This window comes from Hemibagrus wyckioides, linkage group LG13 (assembly GCF_019097595.1).
Source record: "Hemibagrus wyckioides isolate EC202008001 linkage group LG13, SWU_Hwy_1.0, whole genome shotgun sequence".
NCBI classification, from domain to species: Eukaryota; Metazoa; Chordata; class Actinopteri; order Siluriformes; family Bagridae; genus Hemibagrus; species Hemibagrus wyckioides.
In genome coordinates this window covers 20,147,333-20,160,684 of record NC_080722.1, presented here as the reverse complement: position 1 = coordinate 20,160,684, position 13,352 = coordinate 20,147,333, and the positions used below count along the sequence as shown (strand labels likewise).

At 35.9% G+C, this 13,352-nt stretch overlaps 1 pseudogene; it reads left to right on the top strand.

Moving 5' to 3' along the window:
• The first annotated feature begins 5,591 nt into the window (after positions 1 to 5,591).
• LOC131363648 (7-methylguanosine phosphate-specific 5'-nucleotidase-like) lies at positions 5,592 to 12,158 on the top strand (annotated as a pseudogene).
• The last annotated feature ends 1,194 nt before the right edge of the window (positions 12,159 to 13,352 follow it).

Here is a 13,352-nt window from a genome sequence, read left to right as displayed (position 1 = left end):
ATTATTACCCCCCCCCTATTATTTAAATCTCAATTTAAATAATGTTAATGAACATAAGTCATAATTCATTTGGTTTTTCTTGCGTTAGAATCCCAATGGAACTAAAACCCTGTCTCCATTATAAGAAACTATACAATAAAACCACCACCACCACCACCAACAACAACAACTATTATCTCATAACAAATGGAAACTTTTTATTTTTATTTTTTTAACACAACATTCTGCTGAATAAGTAAAGAAAAATAATAATAAAAGGTGTATTATCGTTTCTGGGCCTAATTGCATTTAAATTCAATATTCATTTAAATGAATATTAAACTTGTCCAAATCTTTTTTCTTTTTTTTTCACTTCATTTTACTTTAGTTCTAACATATTTATTCATAGTTTTCTGTTTTTTCTTTTTGTCGTAGGGTAATTAAAGAAAATCTCATTCCCAATTGTTCTGTTCCTGCAGGAACACAGCTCTGATCAGTGGATAGTGACTGAGACTCTCCCTCCAGCTTTATGATTTCTAAAATAATTTGCTGCATCTCACTCTTTCCAAGATATTACATAGGTCACTAGATTATATGTCACCATTATCATTCAGCAAATCAGTTACAAAAATCATACCATTATTGAACCAGGGTTAAAAATTGGGAGCACGTATCAGGTTTAATCAACCTCATTGTTAGGAATGAGAAACCAAAGTGATTTTGTGTAACAACACAAAATACAATTCACTTTGAAAACAGAATAATGTGGTGTTGAAGTCAAATAAACTTACACATCCTTGAATCTGTAGTTACAGTAATATTCTACCTTCACATTTCTCTTTAAATAGGAGGCGAAAAGTTTTAGTTTTCTAAATCTACTATAATTGTCCTGAGCTTTATCGAAAGAGACAGTTCATTTGTAAAATGCTACAATTACGCACAGTATTTATTTCAGATTTACCTTGATTTACTAAAGCCTCTGAAAACAACTATAATGTCTGCAGTGTAATGAGATTCTGATTCTTCTCTTCAAAAATAAATATCGATCATCTGCCAGCTTTACAATAACATAAACCTGATCTGATCTGCTGTCTTTATACCATCTGTACAGGAGTAGTGTTGAACATAATCGGCTTTCAGCCTCTAATAGAAATAGATACAGAGTAAATGGACGTAAAACTGAAAAACGGGAAATGTTCCAAAGAGACCAGAGACAATCCAAAATAAATTGAGACAATAGAAAAATAAATTTATATTCCATTATATACATTATATAAAATAAGATCTTCCTTATTAAACAATTAACAAGCCATGTGAAATGGTATTTTCCTCACTGTGATTTAATTTTAATTTAAACAGTCGAACATTAATCAATCCTCTTATCAGGCAGGCATGACAGAAGACAGCTTTTTAGAGTGACTTCTGATCAGGCTCTCTTTATTTTCTCTTTATTATTAGATCTCTTTGTTTTCCTGTGGGGGGAAACACGGTGATTATTCAGCATTAGAAACGCGCACAGTTCGTCGCACACTCATCGCTAGCTGTTACAAAACTGCGCTAATTTATTTCGCCTCGTTATTCTTTCGTATTTTCCACACCCGTATTCCGGATTACCTTTTTTAGTTCGTGTAGGGTGGATATAAAACAAAGTCATACAGTTTAAAGTAAGACAACAAAACATAAAATGAACATAAGCATAAATATGAAACAAAACAAATATAAATTAAAATAAATAAATAAATACCAGGACAAAAATTGCTATATGGGCAATTACATACATTTTAAAAAGTTTTAGAATTTTTATTGTTTTCGTAAGTTTCTTATTTTGTGGTCTTATGAAAGGGTTTCAAAATATATTTTAAGATCAGTGTTATAAAAGGTAATATATGATGGTTTCTTTCGAATTATTTTTGTCTTATGAAAGTAATACTTTGTTAAGATAATGAACAGATTAATGATGTAATTTTGTTTATCGGAATAATATGGGTTTTGAAAGCAAAGTAAGATGTCATGAAGTTTTAAACTGAGGGCTTTGTTTAATTTTTTGTTATGTGTCAACCCAAAATGAAATAGAAAAAGGGCAATAGAAAAATAAATGTTCAGTGTCTTCAGTTGATATGTTGCAAAGGGTACAGTAATTATAAATACTGTGAATAATCTATTAACAGATGCATTTACAGGATAACATCCGTTAATAATTTTTGTAAAGTACTTCTTTTACTTTATTAGAAATAACATATTTAAATAACAAAAAGGGAGAGACCGTTTACAAAAAGTTGGGAATTTTGTAGGGTTGTATTATTAATCTGAGAATTAGGTTAGAATTATTATGCCACTGGGAATAGCCTTAATTATTTTATTAACTTCTTTTTCATTTACAAAAAAAAACTATATTTTGTAATAAAATTAGGGTAAATGTATAATTGCCCGTTCTTGTCAACGAGCTGTCACCTGCTAAGAGAAAAAATTGTGTTTGTATAAAAGTGACCAGTAAAGTAATGCTGGTTTGTGGTAATTGGCCAAAGCAATAGGACGTTTGCCAGTCCCCCGAGTTTTTCAAATAAATAATATGGGACAACATTGAAAATACACGTTTGAAGTTTTTAAGTAAGTTAATTTTTAAAATTTGGTTGAAAATTGTAAAATTAAGGACATTTAACCCACCATCAGATCTGTTTCTCCAGATGAAATTAAAGAGTATTTTATCCATATGTAAGCACATCCTTTGGGGCACTAAGTTAAGAAAAGAGGTATGCTGCTCTCGAGAGAGACCTTCTGCCTTACTTAATAAAATTCTTCCTTGCATAGAAAGATCTCCCGCTAGCCATTAGTTATACCTATTTTGCATTTTCTCGATAACAGGTATAAAATCTGTTCATATTGCAGGTTTATATTAATGAGTTCATCCTGATACGGTTAAAAATCAATTTAATAGAGTTAAATGTTTATCTTTTTCAGATTCCGGATCTGAACAAAGCACTGCGGTTAAGCCAGTCGCTCTTTCTGAAAGCACGGTTAAACTAGCCGCACGTATATTGAAGGGGCGCGGCTTTTAGATACTTAGCGGTAATAGCGATGAAAGACAGATTTTTTGTAACCCTTCTCATTTTAAGAATGGGGAAAATAAGATTTAAGAGACACAAAAGTGTATTAAGCCAGAAAAAGAGAAATTTATTATAATAGTATTATAATATATCCAGAAAGCAGTTTATTTTAGGTGAATTTTTGTTTTAATAATTCCTCTTCATATCTGCTAATATAATTGCACCAAATGGCACTTTTTAATCCATTATAAACTAGATCTTTCAAAATGTTAGTTCATTAATACCCATCAGGTCACTTCTGCAGGGCCTTCTCTATGATCACAATAAAGATCATACAATTTTACTGTTTAATTTCTTTTTAATTTCCCTTCAAAATCACCATCTCTGCCAATATAGTTGCTCCATTGCTTTTAATCCATTATAAAATAGACAATTCAAAGTTATAAGTAATAAAACATCCATCCATTCATCCATCCATCCATCCATCCATCCATCCATCACCCCTCACCTTTCATGAATAGGTCATTTACAGTTTAAAACTGTTGGAACCAATCAGATCTCACTTAGCACCAACTCAGAATATACTAACTCAGCATGCTGTCTTCTCCCTGACAGGGGAGAAAGGGTAAATAAAAAAAAATTCTATAACAGCATATGTTGGGCTTGCTGATTGTGAACGCTCAGAGCTCAAAATTACTGATCACTTGAATTACAGTGAACCAAAAAATGAAAGAAATTGCTGATTATGCAGTCAAAAATGAAATATGCAATATGGAATGGAAGAAGAAATATGTAAAAAGAAGTGATTTATGAAGTGATTCAGTTTTATCAACTAGAAATTTGAAATATGCATTTTACAATGTATAAAGTGTGTCCTGAGCAACTATATTGGCAGAGATGGTGATTTTGAAGGGAAATTAAAAACAAAATCTGAGTAAAAAGTTATCACTTAGAACTGTGAAATATGTATTTTATAATGGATTAAAAAGTGTGTCCTGGAGCAATTATATTGGTAGAGATGGGGATTTGGAAGTGAAATTAAAAAGAAATTCTACAGTAAAATTGTATGATCTTTATTGAGAGCATAGAGTAGGTGCTTCTGAAGTGACCTGAGATGGTTTTATCAACTAACAATAGGAACGTACGGAAGCCAAGAGAGGCCATGTGATATTATTATTTTTGCTTTTGTTTCTCGTGATCACGACTTAATTTTCTCGTGATATCAGGATAACAAAAGTTGTTTTCTTGTGATCTCGACTTAATGATCTCGTGATATCGAAATGTTTTCTTGTGATGTGATCATGACTGTGTACTTAACATAACGTGTTGTTTACTGGAAGGCGACAAAAAGAAAAATTCGTTTCTATTTTGATCAGGGATTTAGTCAAGCTGAAATTGCTCTGTCTGTCAGTGATTGACAACTTTCACATTAGTGTTCGACACTTGAGAAGGAGGCTGTCAAGTTTACAACTTTATCGTCGAAGACAATATAGCGAACCTGAACGTGTTGTCAGGTTCATTGCCAGGCAACTTGAGGGACCGGGACGTCTCCACGGTTACAGAATGTTGTATGAAAGGTGCCAGTGAACCAGAGAATAGAAAGTTGGTGGGGTATATACAGACAGCAAAATGCAGATTACTGGATTGACATGTTCAAAGAGCTGCAGTCAACTGGTGACTTCACAGGTGATGCAACTGACAAAGGCCTTGTACAGTTTTGTTTTCCCTCATTAATTCAGGTAACTGCATATTTTTTTAGGACACATATATGTCACGTCTATGCTGTTATTCAATTTTAGCATGCAACATGTTTATTATAATCTGAAATGCTTAAGGTTAGGGAATAAAGGCTAAAGGCTTTTGCGTAAGCCATATGAGAGTTTTACCAATCAATATTTGTTAAATAAATGAATCTCCGTGGCATAACTATACGCCTTTGTTAATTTTGTGATCGGTCGCTGTTCGGTTGCTGTGGTTCTGAATCGCGTTTCTGTCACCATATTTGTGGCGGGTAAACTAATTGGTTATTCAAATTTTTTGACACAATTTCCATTATCTGTCCAAAGCACAACAATGCCTAGTTCAGCACCATTGGACAGGACAGCTCCTCTAATTCTTAAGATTATGAGCTTGTTTGTGTATGTGCGTATGTATGTATGTGTGTGTGTGTATACATACTGTGCAAACTGCTGTCAGACTCTACATCAAACATTCATTTTACATTGTACCAGTGAGTTTTGTTTGCTCAAGGAACTCCACAAGTGACAGAGATCAGATGAGGTCAAGATGCCAATCTGGATTGACACGAAAACACAGAAATAATCTGACATATAGATTGACATATAATATAATATCACATATTGATCTGTATTAATTGAGTAATAAGTGTTCCTGGAATGATTTTCAATATAAGAATGTATGGTATCTGCTGCAAATTGTTGTTCATGAAAGTACGTCTAAAGTAAATAATGCTTTGTATAAATGTACCCATATATACTTTATATATAGGCTACTTTATTAATCCTTAATGTGCTTTGTCTTTAGGATGAACTGGACACTTTTGTAAACATGTGGAATAACCACCGAATCCGACGTAGCAATGGCTGTGACTTGAAACATGGGAGACCCTTCCTCATGTACAATGTACCAGAACTTTATCAATCAAAAGATTATTTGAATCCTGTAGATCCTGAAAAAATGGTTGTGATCGTCAATGAAAATGTCTGCCTGTGGAAATCAGACATTCCCTGTGACCATGATTTATATGACCTCTGTGTTCTTGTTATGGTAGAGAATAATTTACAACCAAGTGCAACAGCCCCAGAGGCATTGAGACTCTATAAAGATATTCGACTTCTGATTAGAGGACTTTTAGGTATGTAGATGATGCTCATATGCCATAATCATAAAAGTACATTTTTTGTGTAAATGTGTATAAAATTTAATGTCATTTTAATGTCATGTATATAATTTGTTTTCACTAGTAAAAGCAATAGCAAAAAGTATTTACAACAAAGGGCAAATTAAAGAACTTTAATAAGAGAAGCTGAAAGATCCACAGCGCATAGTGTGAAGAGGTCGCCAACTTTCTGCAGAGTCAATCGCTACAGACCTCCAAACTTCATGTGGCCTTCAGATTAGCTCAAGAACAGTGCGCAGAGAGCTTCATGGAATGGGTTTCCATGGCCGAGCAGCTGCATCCAAGCCATACATCACCAAGTGCAATGCAAAGCGTCGGATGCAGTGGTGTAAAGCACGCCGCCACTGGACTCTAGAGCAGTGGAGACGCGTTCTCTGGAGTGACGAATCGCGCTTCTCCATCTGGCAATCTGATGGACGAGTCTGGGTTTGGCGGTTGCCAGGAGAACGGTACTTGTCTGACTGCATTGTGTCAAGTGTAAAGTTTGGTGGAGGGGGGATTATGGTGTGGGGTTGTTTTTTAGGAGCTGGGCTTGGCCCCTTAGTTCCAGTGAAAGGAACTCTGAATGCTTCAGCATACCAAGACATTTTGGACAATTCCATGCTCCCAACTTTGTGGGAACAGTTTGGAGCTGGCCCCTTCCTCTTCCAACATGACTGTACACCAGTGACCAAAGCAAGGTCCATAAAGACATGGATGACAGAGTCTGGTGTGGATGAACTTGACTGGCCTGCACAGAGTCCTGACCTCAACCCGATAGAACACCTTTGGGATGAATTAGAGCGGAGACTGAGAGCCAGGCCTTCTCGTCCAACATCAGTGTGTGACCTCACAAATGCGCTTCTGGAAGAATGGTCAAAAATTCCCATAAACACACTCCTAAACCTTGTGGACAGCCTTCCCAGAAGAGTTGAAGCTGTTATAGCTGCAAAGGGTGGACCGACGTCATATTGAACCCTGTGGATTAGGAATGGGATGTCACTTAAGTTCATATGCGAGTCAAGGCAGGTGAGCGAATACTTTTGGCAATATAGTGTATGTGCTTTAGAAACAGATAATATACCTGGCGTATATGTATACATGTAAATGACTGAAAAGCCCTTTGAAAACCATACTATTCCGATTGCAATAAAATTACCTTTATTACAACTTTGTGAACAGGATGTAATGTTTAAACATTAAAATGTTACCTGCAGCTTTTATAAAAATTTAGAACAGAAATGGGTACAAAAATATGACGCAAATAAAACGATTCAAGTATGACTGTACTGCTTGCTTTAATAACAGATTGAGATTATTCAGACTACCTGCTGTGTGTAAATGGAAAGACTGAAGGGATCTGATGTGAAAACACAAAACAGTCTTCAAATATGCACAACAAATTTCTGAGAAACAATCTCCTTATACAAACATACTAATCCAGTCATAATAAAATTACTCCTATTAGAAATTTATGAACTCAATTTAATGTTTAAACATAAAAACATTGCATTCAGTGTATGAATTAGTTCGCGGTTGTGTACAAAAACAATAAATCAGTTGCTGCAAATAAAACAACTGTGCAACTCCATGGCCTCAGTAACAGACCTGTGGTATGTAAACATTATACTATACTATGAGAAATAGTATAAAATTGGAAAACCCCTATAAAACCACATTATTCCATTAACAAGGTAATAACACGGAAACATCATGAACAAAAAACATTACAACTAAAATCTTTTTAGTTTGGTGCTGGCACTTCAGCTTTAACACTCATCTATGCACCTATAATATATCCATTATCCACACTCCACTGTTCAACACTGAGGAAAACTCTGCCCTAAATTCTGCATAGGTGCTGTAGTCACATGCCAGTTCCAGGTGTTGGGTGCAAGTGTGGGAAATAGGCCTTCTTGAAAACTCATTCATTTCTTTAAATGCTACTTGAATTGTATTGGAAAGAAAGAAATCTGACCCTGTGCAGTATCTGAGAAAAAGACCAAGCTCCCTCTGGTCTCTTTCCCTAATGAATCGTAGGAGATGATTTGAGACAGCTGTTTCAGATGGAGACATTGTTTGTGGGAATTTAATGGATTTTGCCACACTTCTTGCTTTTGGTTGGAGATTTTCTGTTATCTTGTCCAGTTTTTCTGTAGTCATGGTCTCCCCAATAGATCACAGAATGGGTTGCCAGCACTTTATTATGTAGGCTGGTTGTTGCACCATCTCTTTATGTGCAATTTCTTCAATTATTTTCTGTTTTCATTTGGAAGCACAGAGCAATTGTGACTGCTAAGTACACTTATCACCTCATCCATGCCAGCACTTTGAAAGTCTTGAAGCACTTCACTTAAAACGGGATTAGTAAACAATATTCAAAGAGCAACTTGCCTTATCTACCTCCATTTTTGTAAGATTCTCCTCTGGGACACCCCTCTCTCTCAATGCGGAGATAAAGTCCATCTTTACAGCAGATATTACAGTACATTTATGATGGTGGTGGCAAAGACGCCAACGTGTATGTGCAACAGTCAGTTGAAACTGCCCCTAATTTTCCAGAGAAAAATATATCATTAGATTCTGATTATGTCGTGATCACAAGAAAACAACTTTTGTTATCTCGAGATCACGAGAAAACATAAGCAAAAATAATAATATCACATGGCCTCTCTCGGCTTCCGTAGTCTTCACTGCTTGGAGTTTAAAAAAAGAATTCTGTGTTTGTGAATCTAATAATTTTTTTCCCAACAAAACAAATCATCTGGCTCCAGAAATCCCCCCAAAACTGCAAAATCCTGGAGAGACTGAATAATGTTGGTCTTCAGCTTTGACACAGGATTGACAAGAGGAAAATAAGTCCACTGTTATAAAATGGTCTTAATTCAAACAGATTCTCCAGTCTGGAGGGAGCAGACTAAAGAAGTTGCTCGGGTGAGTAGTGAAACGCTTCGATCTAACTAGAAAGAAGTCCAGTTGACATGACTCAACTTCCAGATAAGCACACCTGGATTACTGAGAATCTTCACAGATGTGATTTTAATTCCTCAGATGTGAAGCGGAGAAAGGAGAAGAGGAGAACAAAACCTTTCATTTTCCTAGTTCCTAGAAAATGAAATCGTTTTTTTAATTACAGGTACATCTAAAAAAAGTTGAATATCATGGAAGTAAGGTCAATATTTTTTTATCACTCAGTTCAAAAAGTGAAAGTGAAACCCATATATTATATAGATTCATTACACATAGAGTGAAATATTTCAAGCCTTATTTCTTGAAATTGTGATGATTATGGCTTACAGATAAGGAAAACCCAAAATTCTGTGTCTCAGAAAATTAGAATATTGTGAAAAAGTTCAACATTGGAAAGTCATGGTGTCACACCCTAATCAGCTAATTACCTCAAAACATCTGCAAAGGTTTCCTGAGCTTTTAAATGGTCTCTCAGTCTGGGTCAGTAGACTACACAATCATGTGTATTCATAGAAAGTTGAGTGGAAGGAAAAAGTGTGGTAGGAAAAGGTGCACCAGCAAAAGGGATAACCGCAGCCTTGAGAGGATTGTCAGGCAAAATCCATTCAAGAATTTGGGGGAGCTTCACAAGAAGTGGACTAAAGGCTGCTATCAAAGCAACCTGGGCTTCCATTACACCTGAGCAGTGCCACAGGCTGATTGCCTCCATGCCACACCGCATTGATGCAGTAATTCATGCAAAAGGAGGCCCAACCAAGTATTGAGTGCATAGAAATGAACATACCTTTCAGAAACCTGACATTTCTGTTTGAAATATCCTTTTTTATTGATCTTATGTAATATTCTAATTTTCTGAGACACAGAATTTTGGGTTTTCCTTATCTGTAAGCCATAATCATCACAATTTCAAGAAATAAAGGCTTGAAATATTTCACTCTATGTGTAATGAATCTATATAATATATGGGTTTCACTTTCTGAACTGAATGACAAAAAATATTGACCCTATTCATGATATTTTAATTTTTTGAGATGTACCTATGTGATGAAAATGTCAGACACCTTTTTAAAATTAGACTTGATTTTCTTTCCTCATTTATACTTTAAATGAAGAAAGTTCTATAGCTTAGAAACGGAAAAACAGCTGCATTTTCTTTCTCTAAAACTGGCCATATCCCTTCTTCTGTCATTTGTGGCAGCGTGCAGTGTTCTACCGCAGTGAAGTTACTTATACAGACACTCGGAAGCAGTATTTTAGGGATCGTCCACAAATTTCTGTATGACTGAAATGTGGTATTGTTACTTACCTGGCTACGTGCCCCAGTTATTCTAATTTCTTCTTAAATATACATATGCCATGCGTCATTGCATACAGCTTTTGTTAATTTATTGATAATAATTTAATTAATAGATAGAATGAATTGTGCATCATGTGAATTAATTCGTAATTATTTATTTTTTTAATGAAAAAAATCACTATTCCTTCAATAGCTTCTATGTGACCCTGTGACCCAAAACTAGTACCAAAATAATCTACTTGGAAACCCCCACAAGGTACACCTTTTGTTATCCCAAAATATGTCTTCACTGATTTTATTTTAATTTTAATTTCATTAAGTCGCTATTTCTTCAATAGCTTCTAGGTCATGTGACCCTGTGACCCAAAACTAATACCAAAATAATCTAATTGGACACCCCCACAAGGTCCACCTCTTTGTATCCCAAGAAATGTCTTTGTTGTTGTCTTTATTTGTACAGTGGACTGTAAGGTAGTTATTAGAGTTAAAGGTCTGATTAAATAATCACTTAATCATATAACTGTATCATACAGAATGGGTTCAGATCTGCCGTGGTTGGGTTAATAAACAAATAAACGCCTTTATTAAATCTATATAATGGCACACGTTTGATGTGATTATTTACATTATTGGATTATGAATGAGAAAATAATATTGTGCTACAATCCTAAAGGAAGCATGGAAATTATTAATATACATGTTTATTCAGGCTTTTATTCGGTCATTTATTCCATTAATGTTCTGTTGCTGACCTCATAGACTTGATTTCCTTTTCATGAAAAAATGTTTTTATTTTTTAAATTCACCTGTTTTTACCTGTTTTTTTTCCTCCTCTTTTTATGCAGATGTCGAATTTGGTGGCTCCTTGTTCCCCATTGAGATCAACAGCTCGAAGTCTGTGGAGGAGAAAATTCCTCACATGGTGGAGTGGTCAGTGATCACGCCGTCATTAACACTCAGATTCATTCTGCCACGATTTGCTCATCCAGCAGTGAATCAGGAAAGCCCAGCTGGCTCAGGCTGTGAAAGACTCGGGCGCCATGTTGAGGTGTTTTACTCACAATGCATGATGTGTCATAATTCAGTTAGTGGACTTTATTGCGTATCACGCTGCTTGCTTTCACCCAAACAGAACATGCTGTACACGCTGAACTTCTCGGCTGGAGTCGGGGATATTTTAGAAGAAGTGTATTCTACCCGAACATGCACGTATTCTCCAACAAAAACATAATCACTCTTCAGCTCAGACACACATTATACAGATACTTCCTCCCACACCATTAAGAATACATTTAAAAGCAGAGTATACATAATCTGTGTGTGTGTGTGTGTGTGTGCCAGGGTGTTGCATGTGCATTTAAGGGCGAGTTGATCTACTCCTTTAATAAAAGAGAGAGAGCTCTGCAGAACACACACCAGTTTGTACATAATCGCACCAACGTGCTGCTACTGGGAGATTCAATGGGAGACCTGGACCTGGCCGAGGGAGTGCAGGACCTCAAAAACCACATTGGCTACCTCAACGACAAAGTGACCTGCCCATAGGAAACGTCCATGGGACACACCCACAAAACACCTGTGCTTATTTTAACACGTCAAACACAGTTTAATTTTGTTGTATGTTAGATAAAATAATGTACTTGACCTTTTGTTATTTGAAATTATCTGATGTTTACTGTTTAAAACTACAAACTCTGACTTTGTGTTTAATAGAAATGATTTACTGTCTCAGTGAAAACGAAAGGCAGCCTCCTTCAGTTCTGACTGAATGTGTGAGATACGTGATTTTATATATTTACATATGTACAATATTTAACTAAATTGTTTGTATCTTGTTGTGTGAAGGTTGAGGAGAGGAGGGAGGCTTATGTCAGCTCTTATGACATTGTGCTGGAGGAAGACGAGACGCTGGATGTTCCCAACGCAATTCTCAACTACATCACAGCGGGGGAAGGCAGTTAGAAACATCACTTGCCCAATGCAACACCTGATGAAACACCTCACTGTCAGAAATGTCAGAAATGTTCCTCGTCTAATGGGCCACCAGCATCCAAGTCATACTAAAACAGGAATAAGCTGAGGGTCATACTGTAGGTCAGTGAGACAAACGGACTGATAGTGCAACGTCACTTACCGTCATCAACTCCTAGTTTTAAATTATTCTCCTCTTTTGTGTCTCAATTTTTGTATGAATTTATAAATTGGCACACTTTAGTTGCTGATGATATATTATGTTCTTTTATTTTGCTTTTAGAAAAAAGACAAAATCCTGAGTGGTTTTCATCTCCAAGATGGATTAGTTTACTTTGTGTGTGTGTGTGAGAGAGAGACTCTCTCACAGTTCTTCATGCCGAGTTATATCTTTCTCTGCGTCTTCCTCCACTTTGAGTTTCAGTTCGTCGGCTGTGATTCGTCCGTCTCCGTTCCTGTCCTGGTTTTTAAACATGTCTCCAATGACGCTTTCAGGATCCTGGGCTGGTTTCAGACGACCGTTACCCTCTGCCACTTGACGCTTTATGAACTCTGAGAACTGGAGAGGAAAAAGAGATGAAAATAGAGAAGTTAAATGTGGTGATATTCAGGACTTTTTTGAGCACACAGTCACTTTGGAAGTGAAAGTCTGAACTGAGATCTAGCAAGAATAATGCTATTGTAGGTTGAACAGTAAAGCGGTTCATCTACCAGTACAGGATTAATTAATCAGAACACAGTAATACAATTCAAATATCAATCTGCAGAGTTACAGGAGATGCTTCAGATTATACTTGAGTGTGACATGTTTAGCTAATGTGATGGTGAGATTACGGTGGCCAAGATGTGCCAAACAAAATAATGAATCCGAAAACACAATCACAAATCAGAAAACAAAATAACAAATCCGAAAACACAACAATTTAGACAAACCGGAAAAGGTAGGTCTAGTTTGCGAATAGACTTACCACTCATTGGAAGAGACATTTGTCACTCAAGATATATAGGAAGTACAGCAGGCTGCAGCAGTATAAAGCTGGCTTCTGTGTGTATATGAATGCAGCTCTGCTTTTATAAAATTCCTTACATTATCTCGAATAGTTTTGTTTTACAACGTTCTTCAGGTGTGTTTTTAGAGATTGCTAATCTTTATGCCATGATATGCTATTAATATATCCAAAATCAAGTCAAT